General features: G+C 43.3%; 1 protein-coding gene across 4 annotated transcripts in view; it reads left to right on the plus strand.

Annotated features, from left to right (window-relative positions):
- The window catches only part of LOC126190670 (semaphorin-1A), a 925,653-nt gene that overhangs the window by 721 nt on the left and 910,454 nt on the right, over positions 1–14,478 (plus strand). Inside the window, exon 1 of one of the 4 annotated variants that reach the window (XM_049931119.1) lies at positions 1,355–1,467. The exons of the other annotated variants lie outside the window; for them this stretch is intronic. The gene's annotated coding sequence lies outside the window, so the exon portion shown is untranslated. Of the gene's footprint in view, positions 1–1,354; positions 1,468–14,478 lie in introns of those variants that run through there. 4 annotated transcript variants of the gene reach the window in all.

A 14,478-nucleotide genomic window follows, 5' to 3' on the forward strand; every position in this document is an offset into this window, starting at 1 on the left:
GACTGCCGGAGGAAAAGACGTGTATTTTATGGAGCATTTCAACAAAAAAAGCTGTGTCTAGCATCCTAACACTACATTTTGCATTTTCTTTTAATGCATTTCGATTCTATTTGATGTACCGTAGCGTAGTTACACTGTGGTAATACCAGAAATGATCAGCCCTGGGAGAATCTTTGTTGTTACAAACATCTGTATCTAATTATCTTATCGACAACATCTTCAAAGTTGCCTCCTCATACATGTTAACAACAAAATATGTAGTGTGTGTAGGCTTTTGCAACTCGAACACTGAATGCATGGGATTGATAATCAGTTAAGACGAATTCCAGTTAATAGCTTGCCTTGAAAAGAAAGATGTATCCGATTTCAGACTGTTGTTGTAAACATAGCGACATAGCATCAGCTGAAAGATATTGATCGGCAGAAAGAAAAGTAATCGACTATCAGGTAACCTGCATGGATCATTGTCGTTTACGCAAATGTTAGGCTTCATGTGTTAGGATTTCTCTCGTCATGCTCATGTGAAATGGGTCACTTTATTTAATAGATTCCATTCGTGGCTCATACTGAGCAAACATTTCCCTACTACACTTGCTCTTGATGTAATGTAGTCATGGTTTAAGATTAGCTTTTCGTGTTTACCCCCAGCCCATGAAACAAAACGTTTTGCGGTATCCGCTATATTAAATTGAGGGACGTATTGTTGTAACACACAATGTTGAAATATGCCGTTATGCCCTCTCCACATTTAAGTGAATAAACATGAGATGTCAAATTTTGCCGAAATGCGTGCGCTGTGTGCGCGTGCGTGTTCTGAGGTAGCTAATTTCATACCATTATGACACTGTGAGACGATCCTTGTATGAATAAATAAACTAATTAAGTCATGCTAGACAGGAATGGTTGGTGGAATAACTATGAGCACCTTTTCCAAAATTCATTGTTGAAAATCTTAACCGAAGTGTATAGACCCAATGACTGGGCACAAATGAGAAATGAATTTTAGGAATTTTGAGTTAGACCGTTCATTGTTTAGCTTTCTCCTTTAGTGACTGACGGAGTTTTATTCTCGTCGTGTCTCGTTAATCCAGCACACTGTATCCCTTCTGTGAAGAATGAAGGGTGCGCGCTTCGTTGTTGTCTCCACTTTTACGACAATCAGTAATATTCGTGGTAACGACAATAGTGACTGTGGCTGTAGAAAGGTCGTATTAGTGATAGTGTAAACAGCGAAAGGTCCCAGCAAAAATGTGAAATGTAGATGGGACAGACATCGGGGAAGCGCTGACTGACGCGATACGAATCGACCCGGCGAGGACGGACGGCCGATCTACACCGCATGGAATCTGCGGAACAGTACAGGAGCGTCTCCTGAAGAGCGCTCGCTAGCCGTCGGCGTCTGTACACACGCGGTCGTAACTACAGCAACCACGAAGCGTTCGACAGGCGATACCAGTATCATTCACGGTGTGTACGATATGAGCTTGGTAGTTATTGTACGCAGTTTGCATGCATTATTATATCATAACGCCAATGCAGGAAATTTTTTTTGATACGGCACTGATCTACACACACACACACACACACACACACTCACTCTGAAGCCAAATAGCGTTTGCTACGTGGTTTGTCATTTTGTGTCGTGTTTTAGAATTTCACTTTTTAAGTAAGTTTTAATATAGACAGTCACTACCAAATCAACTGCTTTTGTGCGCTAATGTCAACAGCACTTGCGAGCGTAAGTCACCTTCTGTTGGGTTAAGAATGTAAAAAAAAAACATTTCTTGGACAAATAAAACTTTTAACACACCAAGAAATTATTCTCTTGTTTGCCATTATTCTGGTGTTCGGCCAAGCCCTGGCAGAAAATCCATTCACTGTTGTTATAACGTGTCTTTTTTTCAAATTATTTGCTTAAGTTATAAAAGTCAGCAGAAAGGTATTAAATGTATAAATAAAGATGGGGCAATCATAACGAGATAATGGCCGTGTTAAAGCTCTTGTATATAGTGTCTCCACAAACCCGAAGGCTGTATTGGAGATTTTTAGCATTATACAGCTGTGATTCGCAAAGAGCATCAATTTTGATAATTTCCCACAACGGCATAAACCTGTCTTCATCTGAATGACTCTCTGCATGGGCTATAAATTCATCGATTTTATAGTTACACTCACGCGGGATGTGTAGCAGGGGAACTAGTGAAATTACAGTGTAATCTACATGTCTTGGGAATTTTAAGACCGGCGAAATTTCTCTTCTTCCAATCGCGTGAATTGCGCGTACGGAGTAATATGAAAGACAACGAAATGAAGCAGCGTATGATCACCCTGATTCGTGTCGATATCTACTTATGTACATTGCAGCAGCCGCCGTACGGTGTGTGATGGGAGATACCTAGTGTACCAGTTCATTTTTGCCCCCTTTCTAGTCCATTCGCAGACGTTAGCCCAAGGTCTGACGCTGTGTACGTCTCCGTATATGTACGTCCTACACGCATGTTGGCGAAATATCTCATTCTCGATTTGCCTTGGAAATTATGTACATGATTTGAGTCTCTCTCTCTCTCTCTCTCTCTCTCTCTCTCTCTCTCTCTCTACTTCGTTTTTGGATGAATTACACTTCCGTAAGGGTCTTTCAGTGCGTATATTTGCTCTTCCTTTGTTAGTAGATGTTGCCGTTTGACGTTACAAGTATGCCAGGTATTGCAAACCTGTAGTAAGGAAATCATATCTAATTTTTCTTGTTACTGGTTAACTGACGGGCAACCATAGCGCATGTAGTCAACCTTGAGTTTAATTATGTGTGGAGGTACTGCATCACTATCATTGTATCAGTTCAGATTTCCTTAGGGAAGGCTATGCGGAAGGTGGTTATAAAAATCGCATTAAATTTGCGGAAGGAATCACTCTCGACTTTCAAAGTGCAACCAGAAGTCCAGCTAGCATAATGACTGTTTGAAAGAAGGTAAAAAGAATGGGGTACAGTGGAGCACCTCATAGGCCACACATTTCTGTAGTCAGTGCTAATAAGCGACGCTTGACATGGTGCAAAAGGGACGTCACTGGACAGTGGCTGACTGGAGACTTTGGAGTGGTGAATGACGCTATACCCTGTGGCAATCCCATGGAAGACCTTGGCTTTGGCGAATACCTGCAGAACGTTAGCAGCGATGGTGTGTTTTGCCAACAGTGAATTACGAATACAGAACTTGCGTGTCCCCATAGCAACATGCATTGCAGTTACAAGCCAAGTAATTTCTTTCATAACATACTAACGTACAACATGCTTTAAATCACAAACAAATCCTCCCTCCTCCCCAAACTTTTTTAAAATTAAAACCCGAGGTTATTGCTGTCTATAGTGACCCCACTGTCGACGCAACGTTGATTCCCCTCAAAACAAGCGTTGAAGCAGTAATGACCTGGTCGCCTACGGTGTATAACCTCCCAAAAGATCCGACGCGTGTGTGTGTGTGTGTGTGTGTGTGTGTGTGTGTCAAGACCCGTACTCTTGAAATTGATTTTTCAACCTCTCACCCTATTCATCGATGTGCGCGAAACGAGGATTTTTTTTTTTTTTTTTTTTTTTTGTGTTAGCTAGTTTCGTTGCTGATATCAGTTACTAGAGGAACACGAAACATCGCTTACAGTCGTCGAAACACGAAATTGACACGGTTTGTGCTTTGTCTGTTAGGGGCTACTAAATTATGCAGAATTAAGATGCCATTGGACGAAAATTTCCAGACATCCCCTCGCAGCGATACATATACTTGCCAATCGTTGAATAAATCTCATTTGTTTCGACCTATCCCGATCACAACATGTCGTCCGAAGACTGGTTCGATGCAGCTCTCCATGCTACTGTATCCTGTACAACCTTCATCACCTGAGAGTAACTATTGCTATACTGGATGTTAACAAATTTCTCTTCTACAGAGCCTCTTCTATTTTCCATGGCCAGTCTACCTTTTATATCCTCTCTACTTCGACCATGATCTGTTACTTTGCTGCCCAAATAGCAAAACTCATCAACTACTTTAAGTATCTCGTTTCCTAATGTAATTCCCTCGGCATCACCTGATTTAATTCGACTGCATTCCATTATCCTTGTTTTGCTTTTTTTATGTTCATTTTACATTCTTCTTTCAGGACACTGTCCATTCCTTTCAAGTTCTTTGCTGTCTGAGAATTACAGTCACCAGCGAACCTCAAAGTTTTTATTTCTTGTCACTGAACTAGATTCCTGCTCCAGATTTTTTTTTTTTTTTTGTTTCCTTTTCTGCATGCTCAATGTACAGATTGAATACCAAAGGGGATAGGCTACAAACCTTGTCTCTCTCCCTTCTCAACCACTGCGTGCTTCCCTTTCGTGGCCCCTCCATTCTTCTTTGCACAAGAATGGAAAAACAGGTAGAAGCTGACCCCGGGGAATATCAGTTTGGATTCAGCAGAAATGTAGGAACATGCGAGGCAATTCTTGACCCCACGCCAAAACTTATGCAGGACATTTCTAAGTTTACGTTGCACACTTTGATGCTTGTAATGGAAACAGTAGGTGACGTGTAGAATAGGGTCCTACGACCGTAACATACCACCAAATACTACATTAGCGCTCGTGAAATGTGATTTATTTCAGTCTCCCACGTCTTCTAACGAAAAGGCGATGATAATTTGTTGTATGTTAAGTGGATTATTACACTCATAACAATATTATGTAACATTGCTCCATGCTAAGAATACAGTGTTCTCGTTCATCGTGTGTACTCGGCGTCTCCTCTTCCATCTGGTGGTTAGTATTCTGTTCCACGACTATTAATGTTGGTAGCATACGGCAGTGGTATCACATTAGTTATTTGATGACGAATGTTAAGGAATACGAGACTAACTGCGTGATTAGATTTGGGAGATTCCCAACAGAGCTCCAGTCGTCGTTCTTAACGGGGACTAAATCTTCAGATATAAAATTAACTTTGAGACTTCCCCTAGGAAATATTACAGCGCGTCTACCGAGCCAAAACATTGCAAGCATTCCTAACAGCGAGACTTGAATGCCGCCTCGCGGTGTTGCGAGCGTGTGACACGGTAAGGAAAGTGTACAAGGTAATTAAAAAAATACAAACTGACATCGCACATTGTCCATACAACAAGAATGAGTAATCACATAGGAACCGGGGTCGTGAAGGCCATTCGGGGCTACGAAATGGCGTTGCAATTATTTAGTCACATACTACAATCGGACGCCGGCTATGAGAGATGCTCGAAGTTTTGTCCTGACGCATCGAGACACAGCTGATACCTATGCTGCAGTGAACGGCACACCGTCTCAAAGATGCCAGGTGTTTCACGAAAACAGCCTGCTGCCGCAACAATCCTGTCCAAGGCCCTTCATATACCCTCACAGGAAACAATCTATCGCGTGATTGTGGTGGCTATGCGATTGGCCCATCGTGACCAATCGGACCAATCCAGCGGCAGGGAAAGGTTGCCTGCAGATGTACCCTCACTTGTCTGCTGAAATGCGCGGGGGCTCCGTCGTGCTGAAATCGAATGCGGCAACGAACAGGTAGCATCAGCATGTCCGGCAAAACATCCCACGGGAATACGAGACAGGTGCGACATAAAGTCAGTCCTGGAGAATGTACGCCCCAATTAAACAGTTGCCGACGATGCCAGCCCACAAACTACGGGTAAATTTGCGCTGTGAGGCAATGAATGTCCATCACACATTCGATTGAGAACGCAGCCTTAATAGTGAAGAGGACATTCGCTCTGTAGCGGATTCCTACAGAAATAATCTCGCAAATCCCATGCGCAATGCTTGGACGCGTTGGAGGTGAAACAGATACAGTCTTTCGTCCTATACAATACCCCAGGCGGAGGGTTGGAAGATTTCAGTGGCGCTGGCACTTGTGTACGCTGCACCCTTTCAAGAACGCTTCCTCCCGCCACAACTGTCTGTGTTGATAGTTGGCGACCAGCATCCGCCTTGTGCACGTGGAAAGAGCCGGCTCCGCACAATCGGCGATGCAGGGTGGCGAATAAATAAACAACACGGCTTCTCGTCAACTGCAGTTAGCCGCGCCATAAATCCAATGCATCTCAGCCATTTCGCGCTACGTGTAGCTAGCCATGTTAGTCCCAATGCTTCCAGGCGTGAATGGCGCTGGTCTCCGTGCGCTCCGCCTGTTTCTGTATAGCAATGCCCTCTCGTGGCCTCGTGGAGTTTACGACCCCGGTACCTATGTGTTTATTGACCCTTGTTGTATGCTTGACGTGCCATGTCAGTTTGTAAACTTTCTTTAAAAAAAATCGCCCTATATGAGTGGAGCAGAGACGAACGGAGCATCATTCTAGCGACCATACGGACCACAAAATAAGGTAATTACTTTCACCAGCTGCGACATATTTGCGTATACGAACAGTGATCCAATACTGTCAAATGTTTTTTTTTATTCCAGCCTTTGATCACAATATCAATTCTTTTGACGATGACCGGTTTCAGTCCGTAATGACCATCCTCAGGTCTTTTCAACACCCTGTCCTAAGGTGATAAGGCCATAATAGCATCGTCAAAACACATAACCAGCACAGCATCGTCACTTAGATCTAAAATAAGGTGAAGAATAGGCCACATCGTCCACACAGTCATTGTTGCAACTCAGTATTGCAATAATGATTGTGTGGACGATGTGGCCTATTCCACACCTTATTTAAGATCTGTGTGACGATGCTGTGCTGATTATACGAGGGTAATCCCAAAAGTAGGTCTCCTATTTTTTTTATAAGTACATAGACCTGTTTATTTCTACAATGGTTTACATCAGTTTAAAACTTGAACATTTAGCTATTCTTCGACATAATCACCATTTCTGTCGATGCATTTTTGTAGACGCTGTGGCAGTTTTTGTATGCCCATGTCACACCTTCTCGCCGCCGTGCTGTTCAGAAAGTTATGAACCTCTCTTTCACCTCGTCGTCGGAGCTGAATCGCTGGGACCACAATTAACGCTGACAGGCACTGTGAGACTCTGAAAAAACTCAAAAGGGCAATTCAGAACCGAAGAAGAGGAATGTTGAGCAAGGGCGTACACATTCTCCATGACAACGCTCGCCCACACATCGCTCGGCAAACCGTTGCTCTCCTGCAACAGTTTCGGTGGAACATAATCATCCACCCACCCTATAGTCCTGACTTGGCGCCCAGTGACTATCACCTGTTCCCTAGGTTAAAAGAACATTTGGCTGGAAAGCGGTTCAGCTCCGACGACGAGGTGAAAGAAGAGGTTCATAACTTAGTGAACTGCATGGCGGCGAGCTGGTATGACACGGGCATACAAAAACTGCCACAGCGTCTACAAAAATGCATCGACAGAAATGGTGATTATGTCGAAAAATAGCTAAATGTTCAAGCTGTAAACTGATGTTAACCATTGTAGAAATAAACAGCTCTATGTAATTATAAAAAAATAGACCTTACTTTTGGGATTACCCTTGTATTTATATGTTTTGACGATGCCATTATGGCCTTATCACTTTAGGACATGGTGTAGAAAACATCTGAGGATGGTCATTACGGACTGAAACTGGTCATCGTCAGAAGACTTGATATTGTGATCGAAGACTGGAATAAACATTTGACGGTAATTACTGACGTAAGCGGCCTTGACGAAGGGCAGATTGTTACGGTCTTGCGCCTGGTAGCGCGCATTTCGGAAACGATGATGCAGATCGGCTGTTCGCGTGCTACTGTCTTGAGCATCGACGGAAAGTGGTTGAAGGATGGTGAAACTATGAGCAGGGGACGAGGTGTTGGAAGCATACGCCTAGTCACAAAACATGGAGATCAGAGGCTTGCCTGCTCTGTAAGGGAGAAAGGTGGCGATCTGTGGCATGTCTGACGACGGACTGAACAGCTGGTACTGATGTGTGCCTCGGAACACACCGTTCAGCGCACGTGGTTGGACGTGGGACTCCTCAGCTAAAGACTCCTACATGTTCCCATATTGACCCATTGACAGCGCCAATAACGATTTCAGTGGATATGTGATCTTAGAGATTGGGCCATGGATAAATGGAAACGTGTCGCCTGATAGGATGAAACACGTTTCGTGTTACCCTATTTGGACTGTCGCCTCCGGGTACGGCGTCATACAGGTTCGAAAAATGGTGAGCGCCACGTACGCAGGCCGGCGGTGGCAGTATGTTGGGGGGGGGGGGGGGGGGCGGTCATTGATCTTGGCTTCTGTGGGACTTGAGGCAGTAATCAAAAATGGTTCAAATGGCTCTGAGCACTATGGGACTCAACATCTTAGGTCATAAGTCCCCTAGAACTTAGAACCACTTAAACCTAACTAACCTAAGGACATCACACACACCCATGCCCGAGGCAGGATTCGAACCTGCGACCGTAGCAGTCCCGCGGTTCCGGACTGTAGCGCCAGAACCACTAGACCACCGCGGCCGGCAGTAATCGAAGACAACATAACAGTGGGCTACGTGAACATTATTACAGTCCACTTGCATCCCATCATGCTTGGTTTCTTCCACTACTGCGATGGCGTCATCCAGCAGAAAAACTGCCAGTGTCACAACTCCAGAATCAGCATCGTGATGCAGTGGTTTGAGGGGCACGATAGTTAACTCACGCTGATGTCTTGGTCACGGCATTAAGGCCGGTATTACACTATCAACTTTCTTTGTCAAAGATTTGATCAAAGATGTGATCATATATTCGTCAAATATATTTGACAAAGATCTTTGACGTGGCGCTAAAAAGGGGTATTACACTGTCATATTTTTCGTCAAGTTCTAGATGGCTGACAACAACAACTTGTTATTAACCACAGAAGTTGCCTGTACCACAGTTGCACTGTGGGCACATGCGCGAGAGAAGCGAAAAAAAAAAAAGGAAATGTACCTGGGTGAAGCTGTGGATTTTACGACGACACGATAAAAGCATTCAACAAAATTTGTTACGTGAGCTTATAGTGGAGGACGTCAAGTCGTACATCAGTTACTTAAGAATGGATGTGCGTACATCTCTGTATGTGCTCAGTGAAGTGTATCCTCATATCACAAAGAACAATACTGACTCAAGAACAGCTATATATGCAGAGAAGTCAGGCTCATTGTAACACTCAGATTCCTTGGTACAGGAGAGAGTTAGGTCAGGTCAGGTCGCCAATCTTCTTAATGTCTTTTTGTATTCAGGGTGCCTCACGTTGTAAAGCGCCTCATCAGTTTCATACATCTCTCTTAATTTTGTAGTTGTCCGTACACACCGATTGTATTTACCAGCAATGTTTATAAAAACACTACAGATGATAGAACGCTGCAGCGATGCTAGCGCTCCATGTGGTAACATGTCACATTGCAGTGAACAGAAGACAAGCGACTTCTTCGATCAAATCTACAGCGAGGCCCTAGATTTGACAAATATTTGACGTTTGACAAAGTTTCCTATTACACCATCAAATTTCTTTGACAAAGATATTGGACAAAGAAATTTGTTAGTGTAATACCGGCCTAATCTGACGACTTTATGGCCGAGCGGTTCTAGGCGCTACAGTCTGGAACCGCGCAGGTTCGAATCCTGCCTCGGGCATGGATGTATGTGTTGTCCTTAGGTTAGTTAGGTTTAAGTAGTTCTAAGTTCTAGGGGACTGATGACCTCAAAAGTTAAGTCCTATAGTGCTCAGAGCCTGACGACTTTAGCCCGGTTGAACATATCTGGGGCGCCATCGGGCGCCAACTCCGCACCTACACACAACCGTCCTTTAATGTGCGTGAACTGCGTGACCTGTGCGTAGAGATCCGTAGTCAAAAACCTTCGGAAACCTACAAAGGTCTTGTCGAATCCGTACAACGCACAATCGTTGGTGTATTGCGTTTCAAAGGTGGAACAATAAGCTATTAAGCAAGTGGTTATAATGTCTGGCTCTTCTGTGTATATATTCCATTATGCTATTGCTTATAAGTCATTTGGAGCAGTAGCAACCGCAAAACATCTCCGAGAATGCTTCCGGAGCGACTTAAAATCCAGTGACCACACGAAACTAGTCTTAGGAAGATCAGATGCCACATTGAGATTCATTGGAAGATTCGTATTTAAATGCAAACCATATCGCTTGTTCGATCATTTTTACATCTACATGTATATTCTGCAAGTCGTCGTACGGCGAGTGGCGCAGGGTAATTCGTACAAGTATTAAAGATTTTCTGTCGTATTCTATTTGCTTAGTGAGCGAAGAAAAAAATTACTCTCCGTATACCTTCGCTTGCGGCCTAATAAGATGCTATTCCTCGAATACAGGTTCTCTAAAATTACGCAACGTAGTATCACGAGAACTAAGACATTTAAATTCCCCGAGCGCATGTAACACTGACTCGGGTAGTCCTCGTTGATCTGGGACTTGTACCAGGTAGGATTAATAAGAGAGGCAAGATCCAAATAAGAGTGGTGCATTTCGTCACAGGTTTGTTTAGTAAGCGCGTCGGCATCATAGAAATAGGGACATCGGAGGAATACCGACAGCATAGCTTTCTCAGCTGAGTAACGCTATGGTCAGTGGTAGGTAGTGGTGCAGAGGCGACGAGTTCTTGTCTTTTTTTTCGGCGCTAAATTAAATTTCGATGTTATTTTTGATTAATGCTTGAACTGAGGCAAGCGTTTCAGTACTTTTTTAACTAGTGCGTCTGTTAATATGGGTTTTATAACTTTCAGAGCATTAGCAAAGTCATTAAAATTTGGTCTCCACAATTGTGTGAGTGGGGTAATACCCACAGACCGGTATAGGGCAATGTCTACAGGATGTCGATATTTCCCCATGCCTTAAGCTTAAGAAGAAAAATTTGTTTATTAAGGTCTTATATCTAATTTCGGATGGCGAGGGCACGAAAAAGAAAATCGCATAGGACTAAATGAATTGAAGAGCTAAAAAAGGCGTTAAGCTTGGTTAAATCAGGGAGCTCACTGAACAGCGTATCAAAGGAGCTACATTTTATGATCGACTAAAATCGGACAGTGAATCTTCCTTGCTAGATGATAAGTTTTTACTCCTGAACAAGAACAAGAATTAGTAAACTATAGGACTACATTGGTACAATCATTCTATGGCATTTCCATGGCTGAGTTGCAGCGAATTGCCTGCGACCTTAATCGTAATTTGAATAAAATTACTAAAATGGCTGGAGAAGACGAGGTTTCCGGTTTTATAAATAAAAATCCTAAACTAAGCTTAAGAAAACCATCAACAACTAGTATCAACATATTTGTAGGTTTCAATAAATCTGAAGTTGACTTTTTCCAACTGAAACACCGTTGTCGAAAATATATGGAGTATTTGTATTTTGATATTAGTTAATGTTGTGTCTAGGAATCCTGCCTACTCTGTTCGCTAGACAAACAACCAACTCGTATTAATGAGTTTTTTTACAATTAGACAAGTACAAAACTTCACTTTGTAAGATGGGGCGCAAGCAAAGGGCTACATACAAAATAATCAGACTAGACAAGCACAAGTCTGTGCTACACAGAGATACTGAGTGATCGGTGCTAAGATGCTTCGCTAACGAAGTGGCTGACGTTGATGCTCCTATCCACGTGGGGCGTCACCACCCGGGCGCGGCGCTTATGTCCTCTTCACGTAGGGGCCGCTGCTGTCGCGTTGTTGTCCTGGAAGGGAGGTCGGTCAGCATGCGATTGCCTCACTTCTCCTCACAGCCTTCTCTTCCCTGTCGTTCCCGACTGGCGTGCCGGCGTTTGACTTAAGACTCAGGTGCTCAGAGTAAAATCGACAGAGTGCATACTTGAGAAAATGTGTATATAGCTCCAAAGATCATCATTCCTGGGTTACACAAGGTGCCATGAATTTTTCCATAGAAGTGACATATTCTATAACATAACGAAAAAGTCCTTAGGGTGTCGGTATTCACCCGGTTTCCTCTACTCATCGAATTCTCGCGGTAAATGCTACAGGAGAGACATTTTGTATCATGGAGAATTTTGTTACTGAAATTCCTAGCGCGTTTGTTCTAAGAAGAGTCCGGCGACATACTAACTTCCCCTCAAAAACATTTCACGAAATGATAGTGATGGAGAAATTAGACCTCATTTTGAGGCTTACACACAAGCGTACTTACCGTGCGTCATTCGCAAATAGATCGGTGAGGTTGGCGGTACGCGAAGTATCCTCTGCGATGGACCGTAACGTGGCTAGCGGATTAGAAATAGATGCGGTAATTACGGGAGTCGCACTAAACTAGTATCGCTTTCACAACAGAAACACACAGAAGAGTCAAATAAATAATTTTACCAGTTTGTAGCGCAGCCAGTTGAGTTTAGAGGCCCGAGTTGCGCAAAATTTTATCTACTCGGTCTTACAAACCGTCAAAGAGGACGTTTTTATGAGTAACAGTGACTATTAGCCGAAATACGCTAATAATTGCAACCTGTCAACTGCGATGAATATTTGGAAATGCCCTGTTGAGTGTTGTTCGGCATCTCGGACACTCAGTTCTTGCCCCTAGAACGCAGTAGCGAGAAGTAACAGTGCACGCCCAAACTCTGACATTGCTGCGGTACTAGTTAGTTATCTGGCTGAGCTTCCCAAATGGACAGGTACAATTACACCGTTGTGTCATTCACCCCGCAAGCTCAGGCGAGGACGGCGGTGTCGAATGGCAGCCATTGTTAGTTCTGTTTCTTCCACAGAAAGCTGAATCGAATGCGCGGGTGAGTCTCTCTCCGCTTCCTGTTACGACCTTAGTGGTAATGACAGAAACACTTCTGAGAACACAATGCCCCGTTTTCTCGCGCTATACACTTTGGTGGCATACAAAACGGTGCTAGCAACGTCTTTTACGGGAAGCTGAATTTCGCAGCTGACGTCGTAGACAGCTAAGACGAACTCGTCGAGTGCTTGGATTGCGACGCTAAGATCGTTTCTGTCTGTGTTTTTGAGAATTTTTTGATGCCATTCTACATTTCCGTTTAGCAATTAGTCGCTCGTAGATGCTAATAACAAATCTGTAAGACCGTCGTGTCAGTCTATCTGAATACACTTCTCCTAAACTACTATACGAATTTTCATGGGATTTTCGCATGTAACTTCGGCATAGCTTGGAGCACCTACAGGCTTCATTTCATCACATTTGGACCACGGGAAAAAAGATACAGCAATTGAAAGGCTTACACCTACTAACAGTATAAATGCGAAAGAAACTCTGCTGTCATGTTTTCGCGGGCATTCGTAAGAAGAAGAACAGTAACTTGTAAGTACAGTTCAAACCATTACTACTTAATAGGAAATAACAACCACCAGAATTGTTTATAACCTATAGTTACAGTGACAAAAATGTAAATTAAATAGCAAACATATGCACATATTCCAGACCACTGATGATGCCTTGCAGAAAATAAAGGCGAAACGCGTATGACACTAATATTGTGTTTTATTCAGTTGCTGTCAGACGGTCCCTATGTAAAAATTATCAATATACCGTAATAAATTATATTCATATATATGTGTTTTGTGTTCTTTAGGACATGCCCGAAAGAGCAGATACCACAAATAAATGATTAAGGCGAGGTCGGTTAATGATCTCTTCAGTGGGGATGCAAACGAGGCTCGAACTCTTACGGGAATCGGCGAAATGCCAGAGTAATGAGGATAATGGGCAAGGGGCACTGCGTTAGTTGTCTGGGTGAGTTGAGAATTTGGGAGGCGTGCTAGGGTAGTCCGTCCAACTGCGATGATCGCTGTGTCCGAATAGCGCAGTGGTCAGCGCATATGCCTAGTAAACAGGAGACATGGGTTCCAATTCCGGTCCAGCACAAATTTTAAAATTTCCCCGTTGACTTAAATCAATGCCCGCTCGCAGCCAGTTTCTGTAATTCCTTTGTGTCAAAATTATATTCGTCACAAATACAGTAGAAGTGTAGACTCTTTAACATAGTAACATGAGGTCCATAACTAAAAACTGCCTTTTGTCGCAGCAAGGACTGTGATAAAATTATGAATATAAATTCTACGCTGTTATTGAACAACATCAAAAATGGTTCAAATGGCTCTGAGCACTATGGGACTTAACTGCTGTGGCCATCAGGCCCCTAGAACTTAGAAGTACTTAAACCTAACTAACCTAAGGACATCACAAACACCCATGCCCGAGGCAGGATTCGAACCTGCGACCGCAGCGGTCGCGCAGTTCCAGACTGTAGCGCCTAGAACCGCTCGGCCACTCCGGCCGGCTTGAACAACATCGGTTAATCTAATACCACCCTCTCGTTACTAAAAGAAGTGAACATATTCAATTCTAGAAGACGAATGAACAGTGCAGTAATTGATAAACTAACTCATAAAATGAAACCTATAGTACATTTTTTCCCTTCTTTAGCTGCCTGTACAGTAGCTTACGTTTGCTTTGAACAGTTTAGTCTTCAAAATAGCTTGGTCCGATCAAAAGGGACATCGCTGC

The sequence above is a fragment of the Schistocerca cancellata genome, chromosome 6 (genome assembly GCF_023864275.1).
Source record: "Schistocerca cancellata isolate TAMUIC-IGC-003103 chromosome 6, iqSchCanc2.1, whole genome shotgun sequence".
NCBI lineage: Eukaryota > Metazoa > Arthropoda > Insecta > Orthoptera > Acrididae > Schistocerca > Schistocerca cancellata.